The following is a 12,751-nucleotide window of genomic DNA, read 5'->3' on the forward strand; positions in this document are numbered from 1 at the left end:
TGCCATTTTTAGGTTTTGTAGGGACTCCTGATGACGTTTTGAGACATCTCCTACAACTACAGCACCAGAATTGTACTGCTGAAGCAAGTCCGTTTTTTGGCATTTTTACGACAGGGTCCCCCCTTACGACATTTTAGTAAAAAATGTTTTTCGTAAAAAATGCATTTTCTTACATTTTCTTACATTTACGGGTTTAGTCGGGACTCCTGATGACGTTTTGAGACATCTCCTACAACTACAGCACCAGAATTGTGCTGCTGAAGCAAGTCTGTTTTTTGAATTTTTTTTTGTAAAAAAAAAGTTTTCCCAAAAAAAGCATTTTATGCCATTTACGGGTTTAGTCGGGACTCCTGATGACGTTTTGAGACATCTCCTACAACTACAGCAGCAGAATTGTGCTGCTGAAGCAAGTCCGTTTTTTTGAATTTTTTTTACGACATTTTGCAAAATATTTTTTTTCCGTAAAATATGCATTTTCTTCTAATTTCTTCCATTTTCGGGTTTAGTCGGGACTCCTGATGACGTTTTGAGACATCTCCTACAACTACAGCACCAGAATTGTGCTGCTGAAGCAATTTCTTACATTTTCTTACATTTACGGGTTTAGTCGGGACTCCTGATGACGTTTTGAGACATCTCCTACAACTACAGCACCAGAATTGTGCTGCTGAAGCAAGTCCGTTTTTCACGGGACACATTTCCGGTGTGGTTGTTTCCGGATGAGGAGATGCTGCTCCATTATTGATTTGATTTGATTTCGTGTAGACCGCAATATGACTCAAGTAAACAACACCAACATTGTATATGCTCCCTTGAAAATATAGAACATTACACACGGCGCTCAAAAATCTATCAAAATGTTTTAGTAGGACTTTGGTCAGCTATGAAACTGCACCGCTTGATCGATTGTACTGTGCTTCAACATAGGAGTATTATTATGGTGTGTGTATAAGGTAAGACATATTTTCTGGTGTTTTGTTTCGCAATATTATGCAAAAGAAACTTTTCTTACCTTCTGGTACCTGAAAATTTGTGCAGGTCCGCCTTTGTAGTCCGTGCCGACACCGTAGTCGATAAGCTTCTTCTTTTTCTCCACCTTCTTGTTATGGGACATCCATCCTCTGCTGTTGCCATTTCTAATAAAAAGCAGTGTAAAGTTATTACTTATTTCAGTCAGTAAACTCGCCATGAAAGCCCTAAAACATACCGGTGTAGTGAGTTACCATTATTCACCCAAGGAACTTTAGTTACTAGAGTTCTGGTCGGACTGTTTTTCACGGGACACATTTCTGGTGTTGTTGTTTCTGGATGAGGAGATGCTGCTCCGTTATTGATTGAAGTAAAGTCTGAATGTCATTAAAACAGTTAGCTCCATCTTTTGACACTTCACAACAAAGATGACGGGGAGAAGACGCTGCCGAAGGTGAGCCACGTAAATAAGACCGCCCACAAAACGGCGCACCCGGAAGCGGCTTGAAGATGATGTGTAAAACATCATCTATGCAACATTTTGAGCAAAGAACCACCATTACATGTTATGTAGACCCCAAGGAAGTCTTTTACATTTAGAAAAAAATATATATATTATGACTCCTTTAATGCACCTTATAATCCGGTGCGCCTTATATATGAAAAAAAGATCAAAAATAGACCATTCATCGGCAGTGCTCCTTATAATCCGGTGTGCCCTATGGTCCGGAAAATACGGTAATGCTTTATATCAATATTTGTGAGGATGTTTACCAATTTATCTAGGCCAGAGGTGTCAAACTCATTTTAGATCGGGGGCCACATTGAGAAAAATCTACTCCCAAGTGGGCCGGACTGGTAAAATCACGGCACGATAACTTAAAAATAAAGACAACTTCAGATTGTTTTCTTTGTTTAAAAATAGAATTTCTCAAAAATAAACAAATCATGTTGTTTTTTTACACTTACATGTTGCAGTTAATAGTGTTCTACCTTTAATTGTCGTTATTTATACTTTCTGAATAAATGACGTGATAATGTTCATCAGTCAACTCATTGGTGTTCATTTTCAATCTAACAAGATAAAAAAAAAAAAAATCAAAATCAAATTACAGGATGTTATTTATGTAGTTTGCTAATTTTCTTCGACTGTTGCACTAACATCATGTGTTTTATTTTTTTTGTACATACTGTATGTAGCATCATCTACAAAGATACAAAGAATTGCCATTGCCACATCTAGTGGACACATTTAAAACAGCAGTTTCTTTCATAGAAAAATTTCAGCTCATTTGTATACTTAGCAAATTCATCCGGATAGAACCTGTTCACGGGCCTGATCCGTTTCATCTCAGCGATCGTATTTGTCACGTTTCATGTGTCAGGTAAAGCGCAATGAATGACTCCACTTCCTAGTGTAAGAGTGAGCTTTTATAAGTGTGCCATGACAGCAGACTCTCTAATCGGTGATTAAAACAGCTGAAAAAAAATCAAGTCTTCCAGAGATGGGCACAGTCTACACTACCTGCTGTCTGAGGCGAGTGCACAGCATCCTGCGTGACCAACAACACCCTGCTCCTCACCTGCGGCCCTCAGGTAGAAGGAACAGGTCTATACGTGCCAGGACAACTTGCCAACAGCTCGTCTGTATCCTCAGGCAGTGACCCTCTCTCACATCCCACCCATGAACTGCAACGTCTAATTATCACTTCTATTGATCTGCCCTTTATACTGTACACTGCATCCGGAAAGTATTCACAGCGCTTCATTTTTTGCCACATTTTGCTATGTTACAGCCTTATTCTAAAATGGTATCAATTCATTTTCGTCCTCAAAACTCTGCGTTTCTGGGTGTTGTTGATAAATGCAACAACACCCAGAAACGCCGCTGGCTTCGCTCGGCCTGAGCTCATCTAAGTTGGACTGATTGGTTGGAATCTGCGCTTTTGCATGATATACTAGTTACTACGGTAATCTTCTCAGAAAGCACGTAGTTTCAAAGTTGTATTTGTGTTGGTACTGCATCAAAAAGCGACATCAGCGTGTAAAGGATATCACCACATGGACTCAGGAACACTTCAGAAAACCACTGTCAGTAACTACAGTTGGTCGCTACATCTGTAAGTGCAAGTTAAAACTCTACAATGCAAAGCGAATGCCATTTATCAACAACACCCAGAAACGCCGCCGGCTTCGCTCGGCCCGAGCTCATCTAAGATGTACTGATGCAAACTGGAAAAGTGTTCTGTGGTCTGACAAGTCCACATTTCAAATTGTTTTTGGAAACTGTGGACGTCGTGTCCTCCGGTCCAAAGAGGAAAAGAACCATCCGGATTGTTCTAGGCGCAAAGTTGAAAACCCAGCGTCTGTAATTGTATGGAAAACTTGTTTTGTTTTGTTTTTAATGTATGTTTTTATTGTTTTGTTTTTTAATGTATTATATTCTGTTTTTATATGTTTAAATGGATCTTAAGGTCTGCAATAAAGATTGATGATATGGGGGTGTATTAGTGGGTAACTTACACGTTTGTGAAGGCACCATTAATGCTGAAAGGTACATACAGGTTTTGGAGCAACAAAAGTTGCCATCCAAGCGACGTCTTTTTCATGGCCGCCCCTGCTTATTTCAGTAAGATATCGCCGAGCCACATTCTGCACGTGTTACAACAGCGTGGCTTCGTAGTAAAAGAGTGCGGGTACTAGACTGGCCTGCCTGTAGTACGAACTGTGCTCTGTAAATAAACTCGCCTTGCCGACCGTTTTCTGTCGTGGACAACGACAATTTCAATAAACTACAAGTTAAAAAAAAGGCATGAACATTTCCCTCTTTTGGGTATTGAAAAAATGTATCGAACGGCGCCGCTCAAGTACCGATCCATACCAGACTGTGAATTTTGTGCATCGTTCGTGGCACCCTTTGTGTTTACGCGTTTCATGGGTCAGGATTGCACCACCTAACGCATTTTTGATACATGGTTACTATGCAGTGTGTGTGTTATTCACTATGACAATGACAATAAATGCATTGAACTGAATAAAAATCATGTTAGAGTAAATGAATACTTCTCTGATTTGAGGGCGAAGGCTTTTTCATGTGTCCTGCGATGAACTGGCGGCCAGTCTAGGGTGTAGGCCGGGGGTCAGCAACCCGCGTCTCTTTAGCACCGCCCTCGTGGCTCCCTGGACCTCTTTCAGAGATGTGTGAAAATGGAAAAAGATGAACATTTTTATTTGAATATATTTTCTGTAGGAGAACAAACATGACACAAACCTTCCTAATTGTTAGAAGTCCCACTGTTTATGTTAAACATGCTTCACTGATGAGAGGATTTAGCAAGCACTGTTTTGTCCTACTAATTTCAGCGATCCTTGAACTCATTGTTTACATGTACAACTTTCTCCGACGCTGCCACAGAAAGACGTGTTTTATGCCACTTCTTCTTTGTCTCATTTTGTCCACCAAACGTTCTACGCTGTGCGCGAATGCACAAAAGGTGAGCTTTGTTGAGGTTATTGACTTGTTGGAGTGCTAATCAGGCATATTTGGTCAGAGCATGACTGCAAGCTAATCAATGCTAACATGCTATTTAAGCTAGCTGTATGTACATATTGCATCATTATGACTCGTTTGTAGGAATATTTGAGCTCATTTAATTTCCTTTACTTATGTCCTCTGTGCATTTCATTTATATTTGCATGTCTCATGACACATTATCTGTACGTAATATTGGCTGCATTTCTGATAGTTGTTTGTGCGCCATGTTGTTCCAGACCACAGCAAACGTTACCCAGCTTCTAAAGATTGTAATAAATCCATTAGAAGAAGACAGCCTGCCTTTTCCTTTAACTTGGACACACACATTTATACCTTTGACCCTTATGAGCCAGTCATTTCCAGAAGTTATCTCATCATGTGAGAAGCCTCCATTTAAATAACATATTATTATTTGATCTTAATAGATTAAAAATGAACACCAATGAGTTGACTGATGAACATTATCACATCATTTAATCAGAAAGTATACATATCGACAAATAAAGGTAGAATACTATTAACCGCAACATGTAAGTGTAAAAAAAAAAACAACAACATTATGATTTGTACATTTTCAGAATGTGCTTGCTCTATTTTTAACAAAGAAAAAAACTAACAATCTGAAGTTGTCTTTATTTTTAAGTTATCGTGCCTTGATTTTACTAGTCCGGCCCACTTGGGAGTAGATTTTTGTCCATGTGGCCCCCGATCTAAAATGAGTTTGACACCTCTACATTAGAACTTACGAATAATGGATTGGTAGGTTCATCGTAGCCAGCCTTGTGTATTATTCTAATGACCCTTTTTTCAAGTTGAATTATTGAGCCTGTGTTTGTTCTATAAACATTTCCCCAAAGTTCAACACAGTATGTTAGATATGGAAAAATAAAAGAATAATATAACTACAGCTGCAGCTATCGAATATTTTAGTAATCGAGTATTCTATCGAATATCCCGATCGATTAATCGAATAAATCATAATTTTGTTTAATTATACACGTTAAGATGTGCCCTCAATTATTGTGGTTGGCCTAATCGTCTTATTTCCTAAACGCCTGTTTTCATTATTGAAGGCTGACACGCACAGCTAAAAATGTGTATGTGCTAATAAAAACAGGTGCGCTCACAGCCCTATGTGCTGTGACCGCATAAACAAAGTTCTTGTCTCTCGTGCGTTTTTGATGATTATCATACGGTGCCGTTTAAACGTTTTCTAAACTCGAGCGTACTTAAAAGAGCGGTGTCGTGCAGTGCAAGGGGGGGATGATCTGTGACGTAAACACGCTGTGCAACACCTAAACAGTCTGTGCGAAACGTGAGCTTTGACTACTGTTTAGTGAACTAGTAAAAAAAAATATGTACGACACCTCGAGGCAGCAACAATTCCTCGAATGTATTTTGTAATCGAATTACTCAAGGAATCATGTGCAGATATTTCTTATTCAGCATGTGTCTTACTTTATATAAAGAATAGCAATGGATTTGGATGTTTTTAGAATAGAATAGAATAGAATAGAAAGTACTTTATTGATCCCTCGGGGAAATTCAGCACCACAGTTCGCTCACAATAAAAATAAACACTAAGGTATTTTTTACATGTGAATAATATAAATACAGTCTATTATACAGCATTATTCACTTGTGAATAATATAAATACAGTCTATTATACACAGTGTTGGGTTAGTTACTGAAAACCAGTAACTAGTTACAGTTACTAGTTACTTTATTTCAAAAGCAACTCAGTTACTAACTCAGTTACTTACACCAAAAAGTAATGCGTTATTGTGAAAAGTAAGTATTTAGTTACTTGTTTTTTTCTTCTTCTTTTTTTAAAGCTACCATTAATGCCCTTTAAGCCTTCATTTAAGTACTGTTATTGCACTGGAGAATAATACAATCTGTTGATCAGCGCTAGGAATTTTCAAAATGGGGTCCCAGGGACCCCATCAAGTCATAAAAATGGGGTCCTACAGTAAATTTTTGGGGTCCCACTTTTTGGTAAGCGTTTTGACAACAAAAAAGATAAACGTATGCATTATCCTGTTATATCTCACATTATATATTGTGTTTTGGAAAAAGGTTGTCATAAACGTTACTTAATTCATAAAAAAAAATAATAAAGAAAGAAAACAAATTTGTATACATATGTAAATGTATTCAGTTATAAACATTCATTCACTTTCTTCTTTCCTTCATGGATCTAAACTTTACCGCTGCTGGTAGTTTTTTCTATGTTTTTATTGAATAAGTTGTAGGTGTATTTATTTCAGTATAAAAGTTTAAAAAGTGTTTTGCTTGGGTCATGAAATTATGATAATGGTGTGCCAGGGCATACAAACATTTTATATTTAACGCTTAAATCTCTGGAGTCTACATCAACTTCAGATCTATCCCTCATTTCAAAATGTTTTAGTTATGTTGTTTTTTTGTCTGTTTGTTTTCCGCCTTTTTTGTCAAACAAAACTATGTTTTTAATGGCAAACACACAAAATATGCAAAATCTTCCACCAAAAATATTTTTCAAAGTGGAATATTTGATGTGAAGTAATGGGAACCTTGGATAGGTCAATAATTCATAATAACATTGATTTTGATTCAATATTATGTTTTGAGCAATGACAGTTTGAAATAAATTGATTAATGTGGACCCCGATTTAAACAAGTTGAAAAACTTATTCGGGTGTTACCATTTAGTGGTCAATTGTACGGAATATGTACTGTACTGTGCAATCTATTAATAAAAGTCTCAATCAATCAATCCACTCCCTCGCTCTCTCTGTCCCTCCCTCACGAATGCTGCTGCGTGTGCACAATTAGTTTTGTTTTTAACCCCATCTTAACCCTGAACGTACATTGAAAATATACGCAACCCTGCCGGACATTTGAGGCAAAAGAAGACACATGGTCAGTCTAGAATATCTCCATGTTAAGAAACTCGGCTTCAGCTCCACCATGATGTCTTGTAAGTAAACACAGACACGCCCCCCCCACCCCCACCCCTCTCCACACCCACACACACACACCCACACACACCCACACACACACATACACACACACACACACACACACACACACACACACACACACACACACACACACACACACAGCGCCTCTTCTCTTGTCCCCGTTGTGACACAGGAAGAATTAAGTTAAGTTAAAGTTAAAGTACCAATGATTGTCACACACACACACACTAGGCGTGGTGAAATTTGTCCTCTTTATTTGACCCATCCCCTTGGGGAGCAGTGGGCAGCAGCGGCGCCGCGCCCGGGAATCATTCAGAAGGACGACACTGCAACTCTCCAATAAAACACACTCAGATCTTCTGTTTTTAGCCGATACTACATAAGAAATGACATAAAATAACGCAGTAACGCATCATGTAGTAACGGTAACTGAGTTACTGAATATAAAAAATAACGCGTTAGACTACTAGTTACTTTGTAACGCGTTAGTCCCAACACTGATTATACAGCATTATTCACATGTCAATAACATAAATACAGTCTATTATACAGCATAATTCACATTTGATTAATATAAATACATTTAAGCACAGTTAAGTATTGTTTTCCCTTTAACATCACAAATGAGTTTGACATTTGAAGTTAATTGCTGACATGAATGGACTTTTCCAGCATATTATGTGTGTATGACTTTCACCTGTGTAATAGAATGACTTCATGCAACTTTTCTCGGAGGACAATTGAACACTCACCTACCGAAAATGCAAACTTCGTCGCTGCTCGGTGACCTTTGTCTAGCGGCAGAATGTCTCTCTCGTCGTGTTGATCTAAATGAGAAGGAATGAATGACATTGGAACAAATAACAGCGCTGACATGATAGGAGGCGTGTTAGTTAGCAACCTGTTGTATTCTGATGACGTGCTAGCGTCACTTCCGCTGGGACGAGACCGGAGCGGTTAAAAAACGTGACTTTCATTTATAATAATTGAATGGTGTGTGTTCAAATAACCCTCCTCGGCCTTATAATTGTTACAAGTCGCGCTGTTGACATCTTTTCTTGGGAAATGGAGTCGACTCCAGGGGGTCTTTCCGCGGGCTCTGCCATTTTGAAATATGACGTCACGACGCGACGTCATCACCACCCGGAAGTGTGGATCTTCTTCTTCTTCTTTTGTTTTTATAGCAGGTTGGCAAGCAACCTTCTGGTGTGCATTACCGCCACCTACTGACATGGAGTGTGGACCACTTCTAGAGATCACCTTAGCACAGACCTGGGCAAATGAACGTCCGGGGGCCACATGCGGCCCCTTAAGCTTTTCAATCTGAATAATATGAATAACATCGTTAAAAGTTCAGTTAAAGTGCCAATGATTGTCACACACACACACACTAGGTGTGGCGAAATTATTCTCTGCATTTGAACCATCACCCTTGATCACCCCCAGGGAGGTGAGGGGAGCAGTGAGCAGCAGCGGTGGCCGCGCCCGGGAATCATTTTGGTGATTCAACCCCCAATTCCAACCCTTGATGCTGAGTGCCAAGCAGGGAGGTAATGGCTCCCATTTTTATATAATAAAATACATGAATAAATCTTATTCATACACTCTTAGTCATCCACTCTTATTCATACACTCTTATTCATACACTCTTATTCATCCACTCTTATTCATATACTCTTATTCATACACTCTTAGTCATCCACTCTTATTCATATACTCTTAGTCATCCACTCTTATTCATACACTCTTAGTCATCCACTCTTATTCATCCACTCTTAGTCATCCACTCTTATTCATACACTCTTATTCATACACTCTTATTCATACACTGTTATTCATACACTCTTATTCATATACTCTTATTCATACACTCTTATTCATACACTCTTATTCATACACTCTTAGTCATCCACTCTTAGTCATCCACTCTTATTCATACACTCTTATTCATGCATTCTTATTCATACACTGTTATTCATATAATCTTATTCATATACTCTTATTCATACACTCTTATTCATATACTCTTATTCATATACTCTTATTCATACACTGTTATTCATATACTCTTATTCATACATTCTTATTCATACACTCTTATTCATATACACTTATTCATATACTCTTATTCATACACTGTTATTCATACACTCTTATTCATACACTCTTAGTCATCCACTCTTATTCATACACTCTTATTCATACACTCTTATTCATACACTCTTATTCATACACTCTTATTCATATACTCTTATTCATACACTCTTAGTCATCCACTCTTATTCATACACTCTTAGTCATCCACTCTTTCCAACCACTGCGGAGGTCGAGGAAGGCAGTCAGAGTCCAGGGGGAAGATCGGCAGGTGAGGCGCACGGCTCACTGCGGAGACACGGATGTACTGTGGGAACAGGAGATGACAAGGACAAATAAGGACTAGACACGAGGGAGACAAAGCGAGCAAAAGAGAGAGACACAGGTGAGGAGCCAGAGACGTGAAGCTTACTGAATCAGGGCTTTGTTCCGGCGTGGAGTAGTCAGTGGAGTGAGCCTTTATGCTGCTGCTTCTCGTCAAGACCAGGTGCGTTGATTGATGATTGCCGCCGGCTGTGGAGGCGCGTGGCCGTGGTCTGCGTGGCGCGTGCGGGGGCGTGTCCTGCGGTGCTTGCAGCGTAGCTTCGAGGAGCTCCTGCCGAGGAGGGAGAAGCAGACTGCGCGAGCGCCGTAACAGTGCCCCCCCTCTTATGCGAGGCTCTCAACGAGCGCCGGAGAGCTCCAGGGTTGACCTGATAGAAGTCCTCCAGAAGGGTGGGGTCAGCAAGGTAGGAGGCCGACACCCAGGATCTATCCTCTGGACCATAACCCTCCCAATGTACCAAAAATACCAGGCCCCTACCTTGCCGACGGACCCCAAGGATCTCCTTGACGGTCCAAACTGGGTCACCGTTATCCAGAGGGGTAGGGTCAGGGGAAGAGAGTGGAGAACTGGAGACAGGCTTACTCTGGGATACATGGACCACCGGATGTCGCTTCACCGAGGGGGGTAGAGACAGACTAACAGATACTGTTGGATAAGCTCAGAGCAATCGGATTTAACAAAACCTCATGGAGCTGGATGCAATCCTACTTGGAGGGGAGGAAACAGGTGGTAGAGGTGAACGGCACCGTGTCCCCCCCCCCCTCTCAGTGAGCTGTGGAGTCCCCCAAGGCAGTATATTAGGGCCTTTACTGTTCCTGGTATACATAAACGACATGTCATCGGCATGCGACTGTGAATTGTTTTTGTTTGCGGATGACTCTGCCTTGCTGGTATCCGGCAAGGACAAGTCACAGGTGGAGAAAATCCTCAGTGCTGAACTCTGTAGAACTTGCACCTGGCTCGCTGACAACAAGCTATCCATACACTTGGGTAAAACGGAATCCATCCTGTTTGGGTCCCACATCAACCTTAAGAAAGAGAGATTTCTCTATAGAATCTCCTCTCTGGTCAACAAAAGCACCTTGAGGATTCTGGTGGGAACTCTCGTTCAACCCTTTAAACTATCATACAAAAGATTTATTCCTCTGACTAGATCTTTACTACCTTCAGAGTGACCTGACTGGGATTTGAACCCAGAACCCTTTGATTGGGCGCTAGGTGCTTTAACCATTCAGCTATCTGTGGTCTTCTTGAAAGGCGGTTTCTGTCCCCAATGACATATTTAGTTGAGAACCTGTCTCAGTAAACTATGATATAAAAGAGTATTTTCTCTGACTGGATCTTTCCTAGTCAGCAAACGATCTGACTGGGATTCGAACCCAGTCCCATTTGATTGGGTACTAGCTGCTTTGACCACTAAGCTATTCTTGGTCTTCTTGAAGCTAGATTTTGTGTTTTGTAACATGTATTTAAAAACAACAGAGTGCTCCTGTCACAGAAAGGATCTTTGACCTGCATTTTTCCACAGTACAGTGCTCCCGTCAAATAAGATCTTTGATTTGTGTTTTGTAACATGTATTTAAAAACAGCAGAGTGCTCCTGTCACAGAAATGATCTTTGACCTGCATTTTTCCACAGTACAGTGCTCCCGTCAAACAAGATCTTTGTTCTGTGACAGGAGCACTCCACTGTATTATCCTGAATCAGATGCACCTGTGTGAGGTCGTTAGCTGCATAAAGACACCTGTCCACCCCATACAATCAGTAAGAGCCAAACATTCAGCATGGCTAAGAGCAAAGAGCTGTCCAAAGACACCAGAGACAAAATTGTACAACTCCACAAGGATGGAAAGGGCTACGGAGAAATTGCCAAGCAGCTTGGAGAAAAAAGGTCCACTGTTGGAGCAATCATTAGAAAATGGAAGAAGCTAAACATGACGGTCAATGTCAATGGGAGTGGAGCCCCATGCAAGATATCACCTGGTGGGGTCTCAATGATGCTAAGAAAGGTGAGGAATCAGCCCAGGACTACACGGCAGGACTTGGTCAATGACCTGAAAAGAGCTGGGACCACTGTTTCCATGGTCACTGTTGGTAATAACGTCATGGTTTATTTAGTAGTTGTAGAGTGACCTGACTGGGATTGAACCCAGAACCCTTTGATTGGGAGGTAGCTGTTTAACCCTTCAGCTATCTCTTGTCTTCTAGAATAAAGTTTTAGGGCCCCAATGAAACATTTAATTGAGAACCTGTCTCAGTAAACTATGATATAAAACTGTAAGTGGGACTTGAACCCAGTACCCCTTGGTTAACAGTATTGATGTTACCCACTGAGCTACCTTGGGTTTCCTAAAGACCAGATTTAATGGTGAACCTGTGTCTGTAAACTATGATAGAGATGTGATAAAACACTGTCCACAAAACTTTCTCCCATGACTCCTCTGGATCATCCAAATGGTCATTGGCAAACTTAAGACGGGCCTTAACATGTTCTGGTTTAAGCAGGGGAACCTTCCGTGCCATGCATGATTTCAAACCATGACGTTATTACCAACAGTGACCATGGAAACAGTGGTCCCAGCTCTTTTCAGGTCATTGACCAAGTCCTGCCGTGTAGTCCTGGGCTGATTCCTCACCTTTCTTAGCATCATTGAGACCACCGGTCTTGATAATATTCCCTCCAGATTCCTCAGGGACTCTGCCTCCATCATTGCCCCGATCATCACGCACATAATAAACCTATCAATTACACAAGGCCAAGTACCAAAAGATTTTAAGATAGCAAGAGTAACTCCCCTCTTTAAAAAAGGAAGCAAATTGGAACCTGGCAACTACCGACCTGTTTCTATTCTCAGCTCCAT

At 40.5% G+C, this 12,751-nt stretch overlaps 1 long non-coding RNA gene across 2 annotated transcripts; it reads right to left on the bottom strand.

Moving 5' to 3' along the window:
- Positions 1–991: 991 nt before the first annotated feature.
- Positions 992–8,755, bottom strand: LOC133645318 (uncharacterized). Of its 2 annotated transcripts, none has more exons than XR_009824981.1 (4): positions 8,373–8,755; positions 8,228–8,298; positions 4,033–4,157; positions 992–1,136 (listed from the first exon to the last, which is right to left on the bottom strand). It is a non-coding gene; the product is annotated as an uncharacterized LOC133645318 (long non-coding RNA). The 2 variants fall into 2 exon arrangements; XR_009824980.1 differs by having other exon boundaries at positions 8,224–8,298.
- Positions 8,756–12,751: the final 3,996 nt, after the last annotated feature.

This window comes from Entelurus aequoreus, unplaced genomic scaffold (assembly GCF_033978785.1).
Source record: "Entelurus aequoreus isolate RoL-2023_Sb unplaced genomic scaffold, RoL_Eaeq_v1.1 HiC_scaffold_37, whole genome shotgun sequence".
Lineage (NCBI taxonomy): Eukaryota > Metazoa > Chordata > Actinopteri > Syngnathiformes > Syngnathidae > Entelurus > Entelurus aequoreus.